The sequence below is a fragment of the Stenella coeruleoalba genome, assembly GCF_951394435.1.
Source record: "Stenella coeruleoalba genome assembly, chromosome: 20".
NCBI lineage: Eukaryota > Metazoa > Chordata > Mammalia > Artiodactyla > Delphinidae > Stenella > Stenella coeruleoalba.
The window spans coordinates 8597782-8621761 of record NC_137166.1 but is presented as its reverse complement, the minus strand read 5'-3'; the positions used below and the strand labels follow the sequence as shown (position 1 = coordinate 8621761).

Genomic DNA, 23980 nt, shown 5'->3' with positions numbered 1-23980 from the left:
CTCTATGTGTGCACCCACATTTTTCAAAGCTGTTTCTGTGTCAAAGCGTGTAGCAGAAACACCACACGGTGCCTGGCACGCAGTAGCCGGAAACTGGTTTCCTCCTGATTTCCAACTTGGGAGGCACTGGGAGGTGTCAGTATATCTGCTGGGGGTACCACTCGCATTGTACAGACACTTCATTTCAATCAAATCATCCACCAGCGTGTGCCTTCTCGCTGCAGCTAATAACTCTTTGGTACAGTGCTTTGGAATGTCCACTGGCAGACGAGTCTTGCCCAAGCCACATTGGGTCGGCTGGGGCCGGGGCACGACCTTGACCCTCCGGACTTCCGGCCCGTGCTCTGCAAGAGACGACCTTGCTTCTCTTCACTGTCCCTGCTGAGACGTTGTTGACTTAGCTATGAAGGGAGCTGCCCACATCTCTGGGAGGCTCCCTTACAGGCGAGATCTGTGAAGAGTCTGGCACCTGTGCTCAATCAATAGACACGGCTACTGCTATTATTACTAATCATCGGCTTTCTGAGAGAATTCATAGAAACGTGTGACTTGGCTTCTTCTGCTTCTGAGAACCGGAGGTGAGTGCCTGCTCCTTGGAGGAAGTTCTGTGGCTTAGAGAGAAAGAAAATCGTATACCAAAGTGACCTTTCCCCCACAAATGCTGTTCAGTGCCCAGAACTAATTAGCCAGGCTCTAATTGGCTTGGAGTCTGAGAGGACCGGGCAAAGCCACTCCGTGGAGATGACACAGTCCGCAGGGTTCCCTGGTTACTCTCCTGGTGACTTCCGCATTACATTTGTTCCGTTTGCTGGTAGCAAGCTGGTTTTTCAGATGGGATGGCTCGCCAGCTCCTTCTGCGCCTGTGAGCCCAGCAACCAGGAAGCTGGGAGGGGCCCTGGGGATGCAGAGGGAGACCACAGCCCGGCTTCTCCCCCCGACGGCTCCACCCTGTCTGTGCCCGGGAAGGAAGGAAGAAAGTCACAGACCCGCTGTCGGTCAGCCATGATGGGCCACCAGCCAAGGAGGGGAGGGCAGCAGGGCCTGGGAAAGGAGGACGTGTGGTGTGTGAGGGCAGCGGCCTGGGCAGCGGAGCCTCCGCGGGTGCCGAGTCCCCAGGGGGCTGCAGGGGAGCCTTGCGGGGCAAGGAGCCAGGGCTCAGAGCAGTGTGTGGTGAACAGCCTTCCACACAAGCAGCCAGGATGACCGTGCCGGCGGGCAGGCGCGGGAGGGAGGGCACACGGCGTGTGGGGAGGGGTGGGAGCCTGGGGATCGAGACCCGCCTCCTGTCTGTCTCCCCTGATGGGAAGCCAGGGCCGCCGGAGGGGCGGGTGCTGCCTGGTTGAGGGAATGGAGCCACCAAACCACTTGGCCTTTGAAAGATGGGACTGGAGGTCTAACCTAAGCCTTGAGAAATCCCAGGAGAGCAACCCAGGTCCTTCGATTCTAGTGCAGACCTTAAATGACGTTTGAACGGAAGACAAGAAAATAATGACCTAAGTCCCTTATTTCTCTTCCCAGTACCCCCAGTGCATGGCTTATCGGGGCCCCTATAAAAGGCCGGCTGCATCGTGATGATGCGCTCACCTTGGTAATCCACATCGTGTACCCACCTCCCAATCAATGGATGCTTCTCATATCACCCTTTGAATACTACTTCTACAGTTTATCATTGACTGTCTTTATCTCCATATACCTGTGAGCTCTTTGAGGGCAGGGATGGAATCTTACCTTCATCCCCTTCTTAACTCCAAAGGCATGTGCTTCATTACATGAATGAAAAGTCAATAACGTTGGAAATTAGCTACTGCTCTGAACATCAGCGACTGTCTTTCTTGGGGGGCCTCTGGGGCCAGAGGGCATCTCCTTGTCTCAGGGTCTGATGAGGAAAGTCGCCTCCTGCCCCAGCCTTGAACACTCCTGTGAGGACAGAAGGGTGTTTGTTATCTGTCAGCATAATTAAAACCAGATTGAAACTCACCCTTCCTCCCAAAATGACACGAGAACTTGATGCCTAATGTCCATGAGTTTTGTGTTCCTGAGTCGTGCTTTTTTTTTTTCCTATCTTCATTTCTCATCAGCACAAAAGAATGTTCTTTCTCTTTTTGACTTTACCAGAAATGACACTTATTTGTGTAGGAAAGGCTAAGATAAGTTTCTAAGTAAAGGAAGCACCATCATTCTCTCTCTGTACATTGACTACTACCTGGGGAAAGCCATCTGCACTAAAATGTGCCACATCTTGTCCATGAAAAACCCACTGCATTTGTAATGCTCTATTGTCCGGAGCCTGTTCCCCCAGCATCCCTGGGGTCAGAGGTCAAACTCTTCTGGCAATGAAGGGTGGAAAGGTCACCAAGAAGAAAGTTTTCTGATTCCTCTGCAAAAGCAAATTCCCTTCCTCAAAGCACTTCCTCCCCCGCAGCTTACACTCCAATAAGAAGAAAGAGGTAGATGTGGGGAAAACTGTCATGTAGTTATTGAATGTGACCCTGTAAGGAAGAGATCAGAGTAGCGGCAGCAGCTGCAACAGAGAAAGCAGGCAGTCAGCCTCCGTTGCTGGTTTTCCCTCCCCGCAAATACCATTAGTATCCAAATTTGTGCAACCCCACCCCCATCTAATTCCAGAGCATTTTCATCACCCCCCCCCAAACCTGTACCTATTATCACTTTCCATTCCCCCTTCTCCCCAGCGACCACCCATCTCCTTTCTGTCTCTATAGATTTGCCACTTCTGCACATTTCATATAAACGGAATCATACAAAATGTGGTCCTGTGTGTCTTTTACTTAGCTTAATGTTTTCAAAGTTCATCTACGTTGTAGCGTATGTGGGTACTTCATTCCTTTTTATGGCTGAGTACTATTCCGTTGTACGGATACACCACATTTTGTTGCTTCATCCATCAGCTGATGGACCTTTGGGTTGTTTCCACCCTTTGGCCACTGCGAACAACACTGCTATGAGCAGTTGTGTACAAGGTGTTGGGTGGACGTATGTCGTCCTTTCTCCTGGGTCCACATCTATGAGTGGAATTGCTAGGTCACATGGTGGCACAACGTTAACTGTGTGAGGAACTGCCCCGCTGTTTTCTTTTTTGTGGGACCACACAGTGGCCTGTTGAGTGGTCTCTCTGCCCCCAGTGTTGTCCCCTCCCTCTGGTCAGGTCTTCTCACCACAGCAGCAGGGAGCAGAGTCTCTCACCCAACAGACACTTTTAGAGCCTGTATAGGGAACCAGAGAGACAAGGTCCTGTCCAGTCAGCTGATATTAAAGCATCAGCTGGGTCGTGACACCCAGAATAAAAGCACAGCTCTGGGCCAGTAGGTCCAGAAGCATCTCCCCTGCTTTTCCCTCCCTCTTGCTGATGATTCTCCAGTCACTCTGGCCTTCCTTGGACACTGGCTTTCTCCCGCCTTGAGCCTTTGCACATATCATTTATTTTGCTTCCTCTGCTTAGATTAGAACGTGCCATTCTTCACAAAGCTGCCCGAATGAAGGAGTAAATAAATCGAATTCAGTATATTCAGTGTATTAACTTGCTCAAGGCCACACAGCTGGTTGATGGCAGACTCCCCGCTGGATTCTCGTATCAAAGGCTTTTTGTTTGTGTGTTTGCTTTAAATCTTTCCTTCTAGATGACCATCGAATATATCAGCCTGTATTACAAACCTTTTTTTTAGCCTCTGTATCAGGGCTTCTCGACCTCAGCACTATTGATATTTGGGAATGGATAATTCTTTGTGGAGGAGGTTATCCTGTGTGTTGTAGGACGTTTCTGCATCCCTAGCTTCCAGGCACTGGATGCCAGTAGCAACTCCTGCCCCCCAAGCCTCCGCAGCTGTAACAACCAAAACTATCTCCAGCCATGGCCAAGGTCCCCTGGGGGAAAAACTCATCCAGTCGAGAACCACGACTCTACGGCTATTGTCTTGTTCAATGAATACTGGAGCTGAGACCAGCCAAGGGTATTTCCAACCCCTCCTTACCAAAGAGTTTTAGCCAATTCCCCTTTAATAAGGCAGGACAGGAGGCCTGTATGAATTTAGAAGAAATCTGCACAACAAGGTTGGAAATCAAAAGAGTTTGTGCTTGATCTGCAGTAAATGAGAATATTTGATATGCCAGATTCCTCATTCCAAAATTCTGGTCAATAGATACCAACTTAGTGGGACCCTAACCCTCCTGGGTCAGGCAGATAGTATGATCCTGTACACTGAGGCATTTCCTCAAAGTATTTTTCCAGGTAGTTTGGATCATCCTTTTCAGAGATCAGAACTTTGGAGTGATGGGAAGGGGGAAGAGATGAACACAGAAGGAGACCCTATGACAAAGGGGTCCATTTTAAATGCTTCGTGTTAATTTCAACAGCTTGCATCTCCCTACATCCTTAGTATTAGGACTGAGTCTGAGAAGCCGAAATGAACACAACTGCTCCGAGCCCATGACTGTGCAGACCAGGATGTTCCCCGGCTCCTGCAGTGCTGTTCAAACTTGCACGCAGCTGCGGGCTCCATTAGTGACCCCCGGGAAAATATCAGTGTTCTTAGCTGGAGATGTCCAAATAACAAGATTCATCTTTTTCCCCCTGGCAGAAGCAATAAATTTGCATGATGCATATTAAATGTTTAATTAAAACCCAGTGCTAAAGCATTTTCAGGAAGCTATAAAAGCCCTTTGGAGGAGGTCTGGAAGCCAGGGGTGCCTGTAAGTTTACCAAGTGCACTGCTGCCCATCGGACACCAGGTTTCATCTTCGCTCTGTTTCTCTTTGGTACCTGAGTTGTTTCACAGGTGTTGGAGGTGCCTGATGTAATGATTCAGTGATGCTCTGATGACTGCTAAAATGACAAGGATTTGAGACTTTAAGGGTAGAATCCCCAGGCTCCTCTGGCCAGATCCAGAACCCACGTCCTTGCCCCTCCTGCGGCAGGAAGTGAGTTGGGCACCTGGCGCAGAGCCCGTGTGGGAGAAACATAGCGATCCCAAGAGCAATTTGAAGCTGAAGGGGGGAAGTGCCTAGAGACAGAATTTTGCTCCTTTGGCTGTAATTGCCAGTGAGACTTCCTGGGGCCTCGGAGGGGGATGCTTTCCGAGCAGAGAAGCCGGGCTCAGACGACGCTCCCCAGGTACTCTCACGCTGCAGGACGAAACCTTATTTAGTAGCTGTATTAATTGAATCCTCACTTTGCGTGGATTGATGGAATTCATATCAGAAGGTCCCCTCGCTGTTGGAGATGTCCCTCGCTGACTGCCTCCGCCCTCCAAAATAGGAACTCAACTTCACAGCTGATTTTTTTTTTTCCCATTTGCTCATTCATTCCTGCATCCATTCATGCACTCATTTATTCCATAAAAGCCGATCCAGAACCTTCTAGGTATCCTGGGCTGTATCCGTCCTGAAGTCAACCTTGATCTACTAAATGCCAGGCACCATTCTAAGCGATTTACACGCACCATTGTCTCCAATCTCCATGAGTCTTTTGAAAGCAGAGGGTTTTCTCCAGCTGGAAGCAGAAGGGGAAGTTGGAGAGGTTCAAAGCCCAAGGAGGACTGCGCCGGCTGTCGCTGGCTTGAAGCTTTCGGGTGTGGGGGGAGCACGTGACAAGGAAGGTGGGTGCTCCCCAGCAACAGAGAGTGGCTCCCAGCTGACAAAAGCTATGGGGACCTCAGCCCCACAGCGACAGAGAAATTAATTCTGCCAACAATCTGGATGAGCTTGAAAGGAGATTCTCCCCCAGGGCCTCCAATTAAGAGCTCAGCATAGCCGGCATCTTGACTGCGGCCTTGTACGAGCCCCTCCGCAGAGAACCTGCCTCAGCCCACTCAGACTTCGGACCAACAGAACCGCGGTATCATACGTGGGCGTTGTTTGAAGTCGCGAAGCTTGCGGTCTTTGTTGTGCAGCTCTCGTGATTACTGAGGCTAATAGACTCACGTCATTCTCACGATTAGGCGGCAGGCTGCTTACAGGTGAAGAAACTAAAATTCAGAGAAGTGAAGATACCTTTTCAAGCCCACACAGCTTGGCAGGGCGCGAGAGAGAGATTCAAACCACACGGTCTCCTGACTACAATTCTGATGTTTTTGTGGGTCTCACAAATCTCTGCGGTGGGTGGAATCGTGGTCACTCTCTCTCTGTGACCCTCTGGCATCGTCAGTGAGGGACACGAGATGTTGGTGTGAGTGGAAGCAGACCAGTGGGCTGGGAGCCGGCTGGACGACACAGGTGGGGGCCATAGAGAAAGGGGGAGGGGTGTGGAAATGGAGGTACCATCAAAGGAGAGAAAACACAGCCGGTCAGGAGGTTAGGATGCGGGGAGCTTCTAGTTTTCATCCTCTTTGCACGGTCAAGGACGCACCCCCAGAGGTCCAAAGCGACAGCAGGCACTGTAATGTGTCACAGCCCTGAGTCCTGGGGAGACTAACCAACCCTCCACGCTGTCCTCTGATGGCTGCCTTCCACACTGTTCTGTCCTGGGGGGCGGAGGCCACACATCAAAGCACAGTGTCCTGACCCCTGTGGCCCTGCAGCTCACCTGACCCTCACCTTCCGGGGGCAGATCCGGCTGTATTCTGAAGAGAAATGGAGCCGAAGCAAAAGGAGCAGGAATCTAACGTTTGACTTCTTCAGCATCTTCAGAAATCACAGCTATCGTTTCCTTCTTTGATTATGACAGTGTTTTCTCCTCCTTATGGAAACTCTGGAAAGTACAAAAAGGAGCAAGAATAAAGGGAAGAGAACCACTTAGAAACAGTGGCTGTTAATAGTGTTTCCCCTAAGTTATTCTTTGGGTAATGAGTATACAAAAATATATACACAGATAGGCAATTGTATGACGAAAGGGTATGTTTAACAGAATTGGAATCAGATGGACTCTTTATTAACCAACTTTTCACTTCATAATCTACCATCAACGCTTTCCCTGATCACTGAGTACTCTTGGCAAGAGTGTCTTTACTGCCCACATAGCACTTAATCACATGATCATAAAAGAATTTACTTCACTTATTGCGGGACTTTCAAATACTTTCCAATTTTTCAGTAATATACATACTGCTTTGATCTCTACCCTTGTACATTTCTGAATATCTGATAATCTCTGTAAGACAGAGAGAAAAAACTGGGGTTACCAGGCTGTGATGGTCAATTTCATGTGTCACTTGCCTGACCGCGGGGTGCCCAGATGAAACATTATTTCTGGGTGTGAGGATATTTCTGGATGAGCTCAGCATTTGAACCTGTGGACTCAGTAAAGTGGACGCCCTCCCCAGTGCGGGCGGGCATCGGTGACTCCGTTGAGGGCCTGAGTGGAACAAAAGGCAGAGGAAGGAGAGCTTCACCTCCCTCACCCCTGCTCCTCCAGCCCCCTTTTTTTTTCCTGTCTCACTGCCCGAGCCCGCGCACTGCAATGAAGACCTAATGCAGCCCAAAATAAATAAATAAAATAAATAAATTTTTTTAAAAAATTAAAAAAAAAAAAAAGGGGTCCCAGATCCCTGCAGACTGGGATCTACACAGTGGGCTCCCTGGGTTCTCAGGCCTCTGGACTCAGACTCAATGACACCAGTAGTTTTACTGGGTTTCCAGCTTCCAGGTTATCTGACTGATTGATTGATAGATAGTTATCCAACAGGAAATATATACATATCCTATCGGGTCTGTTTCTCTGAAGAACCCTGACTAATATGCAGGCTAAAAGGTATACGTATTTTAGGGTGCTGATATGACAAAGTATTTTCTAGAAAAGTTGTACCTGTCTTTCCACACAGAAATGTAACATGTTGCTAATGTAATGCGTTACATAATTTTCAAAGCTCAGCCTCCATTTGAACGGCAATCTCTCTCCTTTAATGCACTCCAACAGACTGCCCTGGAGTTCTTCCTTTGACCACTTTTCCACATTCTGTTCCACACAGCCCCCTGCACCCCAACCAGCAGCATCCTTTAAATGTCTCCAAGGAGCCAAAAAAAAAAAAAGGGAATAGGCACCACTTCCTCTATGTATCTACATTGTTTCTCTCTAAAGATACCCATGTTCATCTAGTTACACAGGACATAATTCAAAAGAAGATCAAATGTCAAATAACGTTTACTTCAAAATAAAGGGCAATTTTTGAGAGCTATGTTTAGATCTCTTTCCATCTATATATGTATTTTTAAAATTAATTAATTAATTTTATTTTTGGCTGCGTTGGCTCTCTGCTGCTGTGCACGGGCTTCCTCTAGTTGCGGCGAGTGGGGGCTACTCTTCGTTGCGGTGTGTGGGCTTCTCACTGCTGTGGCTTCTCTTGTTGCGGAGCACGGGCTCTAGGCGCGCAGTCTTCAGTAGTTGTGGCACGAGGGCTCAGTAGTTATGGCTCGCGGGCTCTAGAGCGCAGGCTCAGTAGTCTTGGCGCACGGGCTTAGTTGCTTCGTGGCATGTGGGACCTTCCAGGGTCAGGGCTCAAACCCATGTCCCCTGCACTGGCAGGCGGACTCTTAACCACTGTGCCGGCAGAGAAGTCCCATATCTATACATTTTGTAAATTAACTGTTTGTCCATAAGCTCCTACGCCTGGTTCTCAGCCAAGAGCAGCGGTATCACTTAGCTGAAGCTCTGGTGAAGAGGAGAGAAAGCAAAGCTGACTGAAGATATGCCACATGCTAGACCCTGCACCAGGTCCCACCATGTACGTGATTTCCTTTTAAGCCACACGAGGTATTCTTTTCTACATTTCTGTGCATAGGGAAATCAAGGCCTACAACCAGGACCGCGCTGAGCAGAGAGGAGACCTGAACACAGGAGACCTGAACATGGAGTCCCGTGCTCCATCGTCTCTGCGTTCTGTCACCAGTTACTCTAGAAACAGATCCTAAAGCAGGGCAGCGCCCACGGCAGCACCCAGATAGCACACTGGTAAGGCTCTCCCTTCACGCTGGCTTAGAATCCCCTTCCCTTCTGCTTCCTCACATCAGCTCTCAGATAGACTACCTGAACCCACGTGCCTACTGCCGCCTCTGCTGTTAGGGGTCTCCAGACCGAGACATTTGCTTAGAAGACCTGAGCCCCGGAACGACCCTGCAGAGCAGGGCGTGGCTCAGGTGCCGGCTCCCGCCTCTCCTTCTCCAGTCTTCGGGTCCCCAGAGGCGACTGCAGCGTGCCCTGCTGTGCAAATGTCTCCAGGGAGCGACACCTGTCCCAGAGGTCTCGCTTTCGTCCCAGCTGGGCCTACGCGTGACCACGAGTGAGTCACAAGTGAAAGATGGAGACGTTTCCCCCGGCGACGGGGCTCTGGGTCCCCAAACCACATCTCTGCTTTCATATGTGTTGGGATGATTCAGCGGAAACTTCTGGTCAAACGGATCACCATAGCAACTTTCAGTAGACATCCAGCATGCAAATGAGAGAGTGGAAAGGGGCACTTTCTCAATAGCCCAAAACCAGCATCCTCTGAACCCTCCGGGGATCGAATTCTAGACTCTTTGAAGGTTTAATGCAGAGCCTGCTTCAATGCAGGTCGGCACCTGGCTGGGTGTGTTGGTGTCTTCAGATGCTAAAATGAGAAAAAGTCCCCGGGGGTGGTTTCTACACTCTGCATGGTTTGTCTCACAGGGACGATGTCTACAGGGGAGCTGGGAGACTGGGGCTTCACATTTCCTCTGTGTCATTTCTAAGCTTCAGGATCTTGGCCAAATGACGAAAACTCTCTGAGTGTCAGGATTTTCATCTGTAAAATGAGGGTAAAAAGACTTGCTCAATAGAGATATGATGCGTCTGAAATGAGAACTGGAAAATGCTTTGCATGTATTAGTCCTTCAATAAATGGTAGCTACTGTACTATCCTCCGTGGACCTTCTGAAGCCCGTCTTTAATCGAATGCCAGTTACACGGAAACTGTGGTGTTGATCGTTAGGGATGTAAATGTCAGTGTGGCATCTGCTCTCAAGGGGCTACAGGAGCTGCTGAAAAGAGGGTGAAAGGGGGTTAAACAGATTAACCCTCTAACTCAAAAAATCTACACTACACAGATTTCAATGTAAAAAGGCAATGGGGTGTTGGAGAAGGAGAAGTGATTTTATTTTATTGACACATTATTCACTATATCAGACAGGAATGCCTTTGGCTGCAAACAACAGAAAAATTAATTAAGAGGGGGCTTAAACAAAGAAGGATTAATGTTCTCTCTCTCTCTCTCTCTCTCCCTTTCTCTCTCTCTTTCTCTCTCTCTCTCTCTCTCTCTCTCTCTCTCACACACACACACACACACACACACACACACACACACACACCCCACACAGTTGTGGAGGTAGCCGATTGCTAGCATTAGTTCAGTGGCTTACTAATATTAAGGTCACCATCTCACCATCTCTGCCATTCTCATCTTTCCTCTCTTGCTATCACCTCATCTTCCCAAGGTAGCTGCTGAAGTGCTAGCCATCATGTTTGCATTGCAAGGTGGTAAAAACAAAAGGGAAATTGATGGTACCATTGGAATGTTTATATTTTATGTATGAGAAATGAGTCACATGGCCTTTCTCAGCTACAAGATTATTCATGGCTTGACTTGATGAAATGTCACATCATCCCCAAGGAGGAGGCATGTGTATAACCCAAAGTCACAGGGCAGGAAAAGAGCAGAGGCCCTCTGACTTTGGTCCGTGCTCTGCCCTTTCGCATAGCTCAGCTCTGATTCAGGGGTCCAGAGTTTGTGGGGTGGGCTGGCGAAGGCAGTAAGGGCCTGTTGAGGTACACAGGACCCCAGCTTGGTCTCTCCTGGGAAAAGGGTGAAGGTCATTCACGTTCTTCTGTAGAGAACCCTGACTGCATCCGGGGGAGAGGAGGAGAGAGACAAAGGAGGCTCTACTCCGGGTGGACCTTGGGGCACCTGGGAGAAGCACACCCATGTGATGCTATCTGATCCACAACTTTGTGTCTCTTGGGTCCTAGTGAGAAGGAGTGGGCCTGGGGAACCAAGAGTAGTTTTAATAAAGGGAATGCTTACAGAGCACAGGAACACAGGATATAGAAAAGCCTTAAGGCAAAGTATCATTTCCTGGGGTTTCCACCTTCAGGGAGCCAGGACCACCTCTTGCTGCCTGAAAGGGTAAGGAAAGGGTGCATCGTTCCAAGACTCAGGGAAGAGGGGAGGAGAGAGAGAAAGAGATGGAGAGAAAGGGAGAAAGAGACAGATGGGGGGGAGAGAGAGAGAGAGAGGTGGGTGACTAGACAGGGCAGCCTGACTCCGACTCTAGAGCTGTAACCTTCAGTCAAGGGCACGAGTGATCCTGCAGGTTGGGAGGCAGGAGCTCACCCCACCGCCCTGCAGTGTTACTCAGAGGCCTGACCCAGCTGGAAGCCAGAGGGCTTGGCGAGCCCACCCACACTGATCTGTCTCCCAGAGCCCAGAGCTGAGTGGGGAGAAGCAGAGAATGGACCTGGCGGGGGTGGGGCTGGGTGGAGGCAGAGCCCAACAGAGACACAAAGTTGAATGAGGGCAAAGAGGCTGTTAACACCCTTCCCCCAGGCCTTTGTGTTGTTACAATTACCCTCACCAGTGAATGTTCCAGAGGCTTCCATGGAGCACGTGAAGATGGGGTTCACACGTCGGCCCCTTTGCCATGGTGTTCTCTACCTTTATACTCAGCGCCTCACTGATCACCCCTCCTCACTACTCAGCCCATGCTCTAAATTTCGTGACAGAAGGTTAGAAATAGCCTCCCTGGTGTTTCCTCTCAAAAATCTCCCAGAGGGCTTCCCTGGTGGCGCAGTGGTTGAGAGTCCGCCTGCTGATGCAGGGGACACAGGTTCGTGCCCCGGTCTGGGAAGATCCCACATGCAGCGGAGCGGCTGGGCCCGTGAGCCATGGCCGCTGAGCCTGCGCGTCCGGAGCCTGTGCTCCGCAACGGGAGAGGCCACAGCGGTGAGAGGCCCGCATACAGCAAAACAAAAACAAAAACAAACAAAAAAAATCCCCCAGAGAGTTACACTCTGGGGACGAAAACACAGTGCCAGTTTTGTCACTGTATCCTTTTCATCAATAAAGTATGTGATCGAAACTGTAGGAATATACATCTCCTTAAGGGATGTGGGTGGAATCAATGGTGTGTCGGAGGGAGATACTTATGTATTCTTCTTTAAATCAGTCCACGTCTCAAATAATAGTGTGAGGAGGAACCATGTGATTGGCAGTCAGTAGATATTTAAAACAAATGGCGGACCTCCCTGGCGGCGCAGAGGTTAAGAATCTGCCTGCCAATGCAGGGGACACGGGTTCGAGCCCTGGTCTGGGAAGATCCCACATGCCGCGGAGCAACTAAGCCCGTGTGCCACAACTACCGAGCCTGCTCTCTAGAGCCCGCGCGCCACAAGTACTGAAGCCCGCGCGCCTAGAGCCCGTGCTCTGCAACAAGAGAAGCCAGTGCAATGAGAAACCTGCGCACTGCAACAAAGAGCAGCCCCCGCTCACCACAACTAGAGGAAGCCCACGCGCAGCAACGAAGACCCAACAAAGCCAAAAATAAATAAGTAAATAAACCAACCAATGGATAAATTAAAAACAAATGGCTAGTGACAAAAGAAAGGGGAAAGTATACATACACATCAATTATCTATGATACATGATGTGTACATTCATTTAAGGATGTGTTTGCACCAGTGGACCAATCAGCTCAGTCAAAAGAGAGGCTACAGTAGCCACATCTGCAGGTTAATTTGTTTCTTTCAGGATAACAATGAAAAGTGATGCTGCAAGATTCTGGGCCATTCTGCCGAGCTGATCCTACCCTGAGGACAAGGTGTAGTTTTCTGGTGCTTGGGAAATGTGCTTTTGGGAGTGGCCAGGTGTGTTCTGGTGCCACTTCTGACTCTCAGAGGATCACCAACAATCCCAACATCAAGTTTCAGGTTTGGCAAGAGGTACATAAAAATGTCCTCAAGGCACAGTGGCCAAGAAAAAAACCCTCAGCAACCCAGGCTTCAAGGAAGATCAGCTCTGCCTCTCCCAATGTGCCTTTGCAGACACAGGAAGGGTGGGACGTGGCCTGGGATTCTTTGGGAGCAGGCGTTGTCTCTGGCATGAGATGTGGGCCGCCAGAGAGCATCGCCCGGAACATTAACATGGCGGCAGAGAACTTGTCGGGGTGTTCATGTGAGGCCCAACAGAAAGATGGAAACAGATCGAATAATTCTTACAAATCAGGTTTCAATGCTCCCTCCCTCCCTCCTTGTCAGCATCATCCTGAGAGAGAGAGAGAGACAGAGAAACAAAGACAAAGAGAGACAGAGAGAAAAAGACAAAGACAGAGACAGAGAGAAACGGAGACAGAGTCAGAGAGAGACACAGAGGGAGGGAGACAGAGAGACACAGAGCAAGACCCCAGAACAGTCGTTTGCCGGTTGGGACACACCAGCGGGTTGAGAGGACACTGCAGATGAACACGTTCATTCATTCTCCAGACATTCCTTGACCCTCTTCATCTCAACACCAGCGCCTGTCCTCCCGGAGGTTTCCAGGCAGTGGACAGACAGACAAGCAAGCCTGAGCTTAGGATGGGAGTAACACGTCCTGTGATAAGGAAGCTGGGACGCCCCAGGACCGGTGCCAAGTCGAATCACAGGCAGGGCACGGGCTCCGGGTATCAGCAAAGCAGCTCTGCCCACCCCTCCACCCCAAGGTTGTTTCTATTGACAGCAACTGAAAACACAAATCAGTCGTTATTGTGGAAAAAGCTGAACTTTGTTGGACTTCATTTGCTCACTTCCAGTCTGATAGAGCTGCCATTTGTAATTACATATAGGGTTACCATCATCTTTCATCTTCCAGCTCTCCGAGTCTCTAGAAGGTTGCACGCGGCCATATTTGGGAGCACAGTTCCCCCCAAACCTGGGGGTTTGGGGGATATTTCTAAGAGAGGGTGATGTCTGAAATGAGCTACTTGTGCTTTACCTCAAAACAGAGAAGGGGCAGGCTGAGTGGAAGAAACAGCAAACACCTCTTCCCATTCTACATCCAAGTTCCCACTGGGATGGGAGACGACAGCTGACGGCTGGTGGCCTGTTGTGTGTCAAAACCAGACGGCACCATACAGCACACAGCACAAAGCCTGGCCTGGACCGAGGGCTCCAGAAATGTTACAATTGTTGTTGCTGTTCATTTACTGTTAGAGGTACTTATCTCTTGGAACGTAGTCCATCAGTATTCCTGCTCCACATTCTAGGAGGAGACAGCATGGCGCTGCCGAGATTGACGAACTCACACCAGTTCACTTACCCGGCGTTCAGGAAGCACCTACTTTGTGCAGGTTGCTAGGTCCCAACGCAGAGCCACGCGGGGGCCTCACCTGACGCTGGGCCTCTTGCCTCCAGAGCAACCCTCTCAGGCAGAACAGTCCGGAGTTCCTTCTGACACAGACGGGTAAGACCTCGGAGAACGAACGTGCGCAGGGAGATTGTACTGGAGACCCAGAGCTCACAAAGAGAGTGACTCCCAAGCTGTCCAGCTATCCCCAAACGAACGTGCCCTCTGCGACACGCTCCCGAATGAATCTCACGCCGAAACCAGCGCATCGTTTTTTGCTCTTTGCTAAAGTTGCCATTAGGAGCCTTAACGCTGCTGCTGACGGTGTGCTAGGAAATACTGAGGCGACAGGGCAGGAAAGGAACATTTACTGGGTGTCTCCTGTGTGCCCAGTCCTGGGATTTTAGATGCACGATCAACTCTTGTCTTTTTAACTCTGGGTAGTTGGTAGAATTACCTCCCCACATTACGGATGAAAAAACTGATGCCTACAGAGGTTAATTTTCTTCCTGGACATCCCAGAGCAGATCAGAGCCTTGTGAGCACTTAGCTCTGCTTGGCTTTATCCAGACCTTGTCTTCTCCTTCTACTTAAAGCAAAACTGGACCAGGAAAATTACCCTGGACTTCAGCCAAAGGACCTATGAAACCATAGAAGGGAATGGGACCCACGCTGCCTGCACACGCTAGCTCCTTTCCGTGGAGTTTCAGTGGAATCTGTGTTGTCCTGGGGAGAATCCCAAGTATACTTGCGACCAGATAGGTCTCAGCCTTCAACCTAGGAGGTCTGGAGCTCGTAGCAAGAACCAAGGTTGGCTGGGATGAGGGGAGGTGATTAAAACAGTGGGGTGGGTGAGGCCAGAACAGAGCAGAGCAAGTAAATATTTGCTAGGGCAAATGGTATCTGACGACTCTTTAGAAGGGTCCAGTGGTCTTGGAGCCACGGGATATATGTCCTTTACAACATTACCTATTTCTGGACATCACAGACCCAGCCGGATAGCCTGAGAAGGAAACCAGCCTGTGTTCGGAGTAAATAGTTAACACTTCTGGGCTGGAAGAGATGATTATTCAAAAGTTGGTCCCCACATACAAATGCAAATGACATCCAGAGACACATGAATGCTAATTTCTCCAACGAAGTCTGTAGACAAACGCTAGTCATTAGAAACATTTCCGTGCATTTATATTAGGCTGTCCTCTAAAAGACTTTTCAGACAAATATGTCATCAAGATATTCAAAACCATGTAATCTTATCCAAAGTTTCAGCTATCAACAGTACAGTTTTCATCTCTTGCAGCTGTGTGTCAGAACGCTCAGGGAGATTACTCAGCTGATACGGCCGAGCCGGGAGGGGCCAGAGAAGTCCTGGGGGTCCGTAAAGCTCCCAACAGGAGAATCTGGGTTCTCAGAGTGGGTTAGGCTTTGTAGCCACAGGTGAGCGATCCGAGGCAGGTGAGGGGTGACCTCTAATAGGTCAGAGAAGAAGCATTCAGAGATGTCCTCTTCTGTGTCTCTCTCCACCTGCTTGCCTTCACACACACAAGCGCTACCGAGCTGACAGATCAACTTACAAGCAGGGTGACTGGGAGCTCAAGATCCTGTCTGCACCACCTTCTTCTGCAAAAGAAAGCCTCGGGCCCGTAGACTGTTCCCGGGGAGGCTCGGGGTAAGGGCAGCGGCTGAGGGTGAAGCGACAGGAGGGCTCGGCTTTAAGTTCTTTCTCTGAGCGTGTGCGCGTGCGTGCACTTTTACCATCCCGTCCCTTCCTTCATCTCTCCCCCCTCCCCTCCCCCCTTCCCTGCCCCTTTCTTCGTGGGAAGGGTATCTGGTGAAAAGAGTGCCCAGAGGGAACCTCCACGCCATCCCTAGGCCTGCAGAAGTTACTGTTATTTGATTGTTTCCTGAGGGACCATTTGTGTCTGGGTCACTTTATTTAGTGTGTGACTGGTGGTGGCTTTTGGCCCTCACTTCTCTTTAACTAAACGTGTATTAAGTGAATCTATTAAATAACTCATTTATCTGTTAATCCACTGTTCATCAACAGGAATATTCAGCTACCCATCCATCCATCCATCCACCCACCCATCCGCTACTCGCTGATAACAAAGTCTGAAGAACCCCTAAATACGGCACTACTATTATCCCGGTTCTGTGGCTGAAGAAACGGAAGTAGAGAGGCTACAAAACTAAACCAAGATCCCCCAGCTAATAAGGGACAACGCTGAGACAGATTCATCTATTTTCTGGTTCACTCCACTAAGTCCATGGACGGCCATTTCTTGACTGCCTGCCTTGTAACAGGTTCCAAGTCCAGGTATAACAGGAGGGTAAGGATGTTTCGGACTGGCCCCTGCCCTCAAGGAGGTTGCATTTTTGTATCAATGCCAAGTGCCATGAGGCTGATGTGAGCTGTGTGCCCCGAAATGGTAAAGTGTAAGCTGGTGCAAAAACCCATCAGCCCAGGTGCCTGGGGACACTGTTGGGATAACTCAGGGTCATGGGTCTCACCATCCAGCGTCCATGGGTACACTCTCTGAAGGATACCTTTGTTTATGGATGTATAGGCTGTAAACCCCATCCTAACAGCTGCTGCTTTGAAGGAGACTCGGGAAAGGACAGGCCAGGGTAAGGCCCAGCCCCTCTGGGGATGGGCTTGTTATGGCCACACTGGCTCCTCCAGACAACGCTTCTTAGAGCTGAGGGTGTGATCTGTGATGGCTGGCTCCTGCCAAGCCAGGGCCTGGAGGTCTCTGTAAAGGATCACTACATTGTGCAGGATATTCTTAGCGGGAGAAACAGTTTGTGCAAGGACACACGGGCATGAATGATGATGGGAGGGTAGAGCAGGGTGGTTGCTGAAGCACAGGTAGCATGTGACGGGATGACTCATCGAGGGGCAAGGGAGGTATCTGAACAGTTAGAATAAGAACTCATGGCAAAGGGTCTCATATGCCAGCTGCAGGGTCTGGACCTTAGGGGAGCCACAAAGGTACTGGGCAAGGGAAATATATATCCAGATTCATGCTTCAGAAAGAATAGTTGGCAGTGAATTGGCAGATCTGGAGGCAGGAACACTGGTTAGCTGGTTCTTGCAATAGTGTAAACGGAGGCCTATCCTAGACTCAAGGAGTGTGAGTGAGAGCTCACAGGAAACCTTCACAATTTTTGAAAAGCAGAATGGAAAAGATGCATGATTGATTAGAGTACTGAATGGAGGAGAGAGAAGAGCTCAGCTCAGCTCTCAGGTTTCCAGCTTGAAATCTGGGTGAATATTTTTTAAACCTCATTGGGGATCATGAGAGAAGAGGCCAGATTTGGGGAGTCTGAGATGTCAATAGGATATCCCAGTGGGATAGCTCAGTGGCAGTTGAAAATCTGGCTTTGGAGTTCAGAAGATAAAGTATTCGTTGGCAATGGAAAGTGAACATGCAAATAGGTAGCATGTGTGCCATAAACTGCCCCTTCTGCACCCAGAACAGGCATCACTAATCAATTGCAGATTTTTTTTTTTTTTTCCCCATTGAGCCTGGCTGCTTAAGCACCATGATTCGGGCAGCCATTACCAATGGACTGGAGCTGGTATGGAAATTGAAATATTCTTGATGGCTGTCACAGAGATGATGACTGAAGCCATGGAGGGGTTGGGAGTGCCCTCGGTAGAAAGGGCATATCTAGTAAAATACACAGCTGTAGTTTAAAGAGTGTTGGCTTTGATGGAAGATGACCTGGATTCAAATCCCCTTGTCACCACTTACCGGCTGTGTTAACTTGGGAGATTTACCTAAACTCCCTAGGTCGTAATTATTTATTTGTAAAACATGGATAACAATAGTACCTCATTGCATTCTGGATGACATTACTGTCACATAAAGTGTTTAGAACAAGCTGACACTTACATAATGCTCAATACATGCTATTGGGGGGAATGCAAAGAGCAAAGGAACCTGTAAAAATTAAGAGGGGTTCCCTCAGAGCCTGTGCCAGTCCAGGGGACACCTTAATACTCCTGGTCACAGGAGATCTGCTGGCATTTGGGAAGGATTCTAAACTCATTTCTCAGACTCACGCTCTGTACTCCATGAATATCCTGGTTCTTAACTCAAATACAGCTTGGGGTTTGAATCTATGCATCTATGAGACTGCTTCCTAATTTGTAACAGTCCTTCTGCACAGATTTTGGACAAGGAGGTGGATGCTTTGATCCAGCACAGCGGCCACTGGATCTAAACTTCCTCTGTTTCACCCAGCACGGCAGACGGACAGATGTTCAGCCACAGCCCAGGAGGAGAGGGAAGGGGAGCTCAGTTCTTTCCTATCAAGAGGTCCCTTTTTAGTTTAGGTTGCCAGGTGTGTGTTACCTGAGAGAGGCCTTGTGGCCTGTCTGGCAAAGCATGTTAAAAATAAATAAATACATATAATTTATTTATTTGCCTGGTTTGCTCTTTCCCGATCACTGTCCTTAATCGAAAGGCAGTTATGGCCTTTTGGGTGCAGTACAGCATATAAAGTGTTTAACAGAGTGCCTTCATATTCATGTAGCCAGTATCATATTTATCTGGGTAAATAGAAGATTATGTTTTCTGAACTGCCTCTCTGCCGGCCCTGCCAGCCTTTAGCAGTCTTTGCCAAGAGCCTGGAACCACTTTATATGGGCTTCATAACCACAGAGCTGGTGTGTGTGTGTGTGATCTATTGATTTATTTATTCTGGTGGCAGGGGTGGGGGGCGGCCTTTTCACGTTATTTTTCACCGTAAGTGTGACGGTAAAGTGTGTTACTCCGAACGCAAAGGGTCACACAGTTTCTCGACCTGAACACAGAACTTCTGGTGACCTCGTGGTGAGGGCATCGAGCCCTCCAGTTGTGACAGATCGACAACTGCCAAGAGGCTCCCAGGCCAGCTGATTTCCAGTATAATCTGCTGTTGGGTCTGGGCTGGTTGATTTCCTCAGAACACCGAGTCAAGGATGTGTTCTGGTCTTTCCTTCTAACTTCCTGCTGGTGTGTTGGTGGGTATGTGCGTCTGTTTGTGGGAGGATGAGTGTATCTGCTTTTGACCTTGAGCACGTGTGCACGTGTACGTTTTGGTACCGAGGGGGAGAAAAAAGGCCAGAAGACAGAGCGGGGAGGAATGAGAGAGGGTCAGAAAGAGAGGAGGAGAAGTCACCGAAGTCTCACAAGCAGATCATCTGGATTTCTTCATTCTGTCGTTTGCCCCCTGGCATTGGTGCCTGGCACGGTTCTAGGTTCTGGGGATCGTACACTTACCTAGCGGGACAAAGTCCCTGGTCTCACAGATGTTACTGTTTAATGGGGGGACACTGACAATAAACCAGTGGTTCGATACGGCAAATTGCAGAGAAACCGGCTGGTCCAATCACTGACGGAAATGCTGCCGTCCTTCTCAGCAGGGCTGGCTCTGTCACAGCCCTGGGGTAGCTCTCATCTCTGAATATTCCTTCCCAAGAGAGGTCATCTCTGGAATACATTTGTTTCTCTCTGGACAGACAGATTTCTACTTTAACTTAGATCGCTCCACCTCACTTTAAGGTTGTTTTCTTAAATTCCCTCTATGTCAGTGGTTTTCAGCAGGGGACGATCTTGCCCTCCCCCTTCCCCGGGCGACAAGTGACAACGTCTGGAGCAATTTCTGGTCGTCCCGACAGGGGATGCTACTAGAATCTAGTAGAGGCCAACGATGATGCTGAACATCGTACACATGTTTATTTTCTGTCTCCTCCACAATGAGAAGGCATGTCTTGCTCTTTCGTGTATCTATAATATTGACATCTTATAGATGTTCAATAAATATTTGCTGGCCGGCAGTGCCTGTAATAAAGCTCACTACACGATAGGTGGTATAAAATGTTTGCTGAGTGAATACCTGATCAACTCTGTGACTTAACAGCCATCTGACTTTGATGAGCCGTCTGACCTTTCTGAGCTTCAACAACTCCCCCGACAAAGAATGATCTGACCCAGGTGCCAACAGTGTTGAGGCTGAGAAACCCTGACTTAAGTGAAGCTGGAGGCTGAGCCAACACCCGCGGGGCCAGGGCTTGTGAGTATGTGCGTACGCGGGGCATGGCGGTGGGGTCTGCCAGGAAGCCCGCCACTGCCCCCTGGGGAAAAGCCCTCCCCACAGCCACATGACGCTTCCCCTAGGAAACTTCTCCCCACCCCAGACAGTGAGTTGGGAACCGGCATAGCCTTCGCTGGGGGCTGCCAGGATGGGCTTTCTGTAGGATGGCTCCCAAGAACCGAGGGGCTGGGGGACCTCATGGTGCCGAAATCCTTAAAATCTTGGGGCTCATCCTGGGGATATGTGTCCCCAGAAAACCTTAGCCACCCAATCCCTTCCCGCTCAAGAGCATTTGTTGACAACAGATTTCCTAACAGCATACAGGATCAGCCTGAAACATACTCTGCCTGTAAATTCTGCCCCGAAAACACTTCGCAGTGGGAAGCAACTCGTGAATCCCCGGCAAACAGGAGAGAGGCTCGTACCTGAATGAGCTGATTCCCACTGCTGTCTGAGGCAAGGGTTTGGGGGAAGGAAAAGAGAAATGAAATATCTGGGAAATCTGAGACATTGTTTTAAAACAACGGGTTTTTAGGGTGTTTGATTTACTATTCAACTGTACGCAGCTGCTGTTCGGAAAATAGGCCGCGTGCCAAGCGGAGCAAGCTGATGGAGGGGGTCGGGGGCGGGGGGCGGCGGGAACAAAAGAATCCACAGCGGTGTTTGCACACTTCACGTGTCGACTGACTTAAAAAAAAAAACCCGAGCTGCCGACCCTTCCTGAGAAGCCAATGGCTGGCGTCTCTTGCGTCGCTGTTTATCTGTTGAACTGCTGTTTCCCACATACGTAGCTCTTGCCTTCCTTCTCTCCGTTAAAAGAGATTTAGGAGACTGCTCTGCCCTCAAAGTGCGCACTTTTAATCAGTGCGTCAGCCATCACCCCCTCCTTTTTCTTCTGTTTTCTCCAGTCTGGCATCAAGACACCCACACACTGGTAGAGGGAGATTTTTTCTTTTTATTTTATTGAGGTAAAATTGATATAACCTAAAAGTAACCATTTATCAAGGTACCGTTCGGTGGCATTTTGAACCTTCACGAGGTTGTGTGGCCGTCAACTCTATCTAGTTCCAGAACATTTCCGTCCCCCCGAAGAAACCCTGCGCCCAGGAAGCGGCCACTCCTCATCTGACTCTCTCCTAAGTCCCTGCAAAGCAATGATGCGCTTCCTGACTTCATGGATTCACTCATTCTAAAGATTTCATATAAATGGAATCCTACGATATGTGACCTTCTGTGTCTGGCCTCTTTCACTTAAGTGAAAAGTTTTCGAGGTGCACCCATGCTACAGCCTGTGTCAGCACCTCATTCCTTTTCATGGCTGCATACTATTCCATTTTATGGGTAGACCACATTTGTCACATTTATTTATTCATCCATCGATGGACTTCGGGTGTTTTCCACCTTCTGGCTGTCGTAAATAGTGCTCTATGAATATGCATGTGCAAGTATTTATTAGAAGACCTGTTTTCAGTTCTTTGGGCTGTATATCTGGAAATAGAATTGCCGGGTCATATGGTAATTCTGTGTTTAACTTTTTGAGGCATCAGAAATTCTTTAAGGCCCTCATTTCCCAACCACCCTTAGTATCCAATCGGCTAATATGTCCTCCACCCACGAGGAGCCCAGAGTTAAACTTGAGGTCACCTCCTGGCTCTGCCCAGGGATGAGAAGGATGAAGAGAGGCAAAGACCACCCCCCTTGGAGGCCCTCTTTTCTCCATCACCACAATAGTCAACTATGCACTCGATATGGCACTGAGTGTTCGTTTACATGAAAACCCTGTGGAGAGGCATTACTTTACCGATTTTTTTTTTTTGGATATTGGGGGTAGGAGTTTACTAATTAATTAATTAATTAATTTTTGCTGCGTTGGGTCTTCGTTTCTGTGCGAGGGCTTTCTCTAGTTGTGGCAAGGAGGGGCCGCTCTTCATCACGGTGCGTGGGCCTCTCACTATCACGGCCTCTCTTGTCGCGGAGCACAGGCTCCAGACGCGCAGGCTCAGTAGTTGTGGCGCACAGGCCCAGTTGCTCCGCGGCATGTGGGATCCTCCCAGACCAGGGCTCGAACCTGTGTCCCCTGCATTGGCAGGCAGATTCTCAACCACTGCGCCACCAGGGAAGCCCTACCGATTTTTTTTAAATGAAGAAATAGATTCAGAGAGATGAATCCACTTACTCAAGGATACACGGTTAAGAAGTAACGAGCCTTATCACGTCTAAAGGCTATGAAAACTATTTCACCAGATTCAAAAGGCTGTTGGTTCCCTGCCTGAAAAAGCAAAACCCTTCAGAAAGAACTGCCCTCAGTTCAAGTGGAGAATCCCTTCCCTTTTGGGGGGAGTTTGATCCAAACACTGAACACAGGCAAGGGGAGGCTTCCTTCAGCCCAGGTGACGCAGGAAGCCGCGGTGAGCTTGTTCTGCAAGATCATTCAGTGACCCGTGTTACAGGCAATGCATTCTTCTCCAACAGCTGCACGTTCCTTGCCCCAGTCCAGTTTCCTGTCTAGAGTTTTCCCCTAAGGGGGAAATAGCTACCTCTATCCTTCCTTCTCATGGGCTATTCTTTTTATAGAAGAAGAAGAAGAAAAAAAGGGCAGCAATAACCATCTCTTTCAAAGCAGTCACCCTTCCGAGCACGGGCTAAGCTCTTAGGACCCATTGACAGGATTCTTCCAACGGCTCTGTGAGTTTGGTGGAGGCGTTGTTTCCATCCTGACAAGGAAGCTGACATTCAGAGAGGTTAAGACACTTGCACAGAATCTCCAACCAATAGGTGGAAGAGCCAAGATTCAAAGTGAGAGTTTTTAGAATCTGAAGTCTACGGAATGTAGGCACTCTGCCAGGCCAATCCCTGATCAATCACCTCCTATTACTGGGTGTCCCTGGCCCCTGGGCTAGGGGCTTTCACACATGGCCGCATTTAACCTTCATAAACTCCTAGCTTATAGAACAGGAGCTTGAGGCTTGCCCAGGCTGACACAGCCGACGTTAGCCAAAGCCACTTTTGTGCGGCCACTTGATTCCAAAGCCCTATCGAGTCTACCCTACTGTTCTAGTTACTTGGCCAATATGGCGCTGAGTTCATCCCAGGATGAGGGGCCAGGAGGAACGGCCGCCAAGGAGTCCTGCTCGGTTGCATCATAAACTTCTGACAACCTCAACTTACTCTCACTCCCGCCAACCATTTGCCGTGGAGTTAGTGGCTGCTTTCCACGTTAGGATGGAGCTCTTGGAGAGAGACGGTTTTCGGAATTGCTTGTGGTTAGTGATTTTCCTAAGATGAATTAGAAAGGAAACGATCTTGAAGGGAGGTTAGTTTGCCTCAGCAAGAGCTGAGCTGTAGCTTCTCTCTGTTAGGACATGTGGGCCAGCAGCTATGGCGATGGACATGTATGTCCATGCTCAGGCATGTGTGTGCAGCTGTATGGGCAGAATTCACATGCACATACACGTCTGTTTGCAAACGTGGGTCTGTATGCGTACGTCAAGGTGAACTCATCTGAGTGTCTATGCAAGCGTATTTCTGAGTACACGTGTAGGGGGTGGGCGACTTGGGGAAGACAGAGTAGAAGACTTCAGATGGAGGTTCCCCACTAGGACTGATTCCTGAAGACGTTG

At 49.3% G+C, this 23980-nt stretch overlaps 1 long non-coding RNA gene across 1 annotated transcript; it reads left to right on the top strand.

The window, feature by feature from the left end:
• The first annotated feature begins 450 nt into the window (after positions 1-450).
• Positions 451-18664, top strand: LOC307178320. The gene is made up of 3 exons (XR_013825177.1): positions 451-578; positions 8727-8896; positions 16324-18664. It is a non-coding gene; the product is annotated as an uncharacterized lncRNA (long non-coding RNA).
• The last annotated feature ends 5316 nt before the right edge of the window (positions 18665-23980 follow it).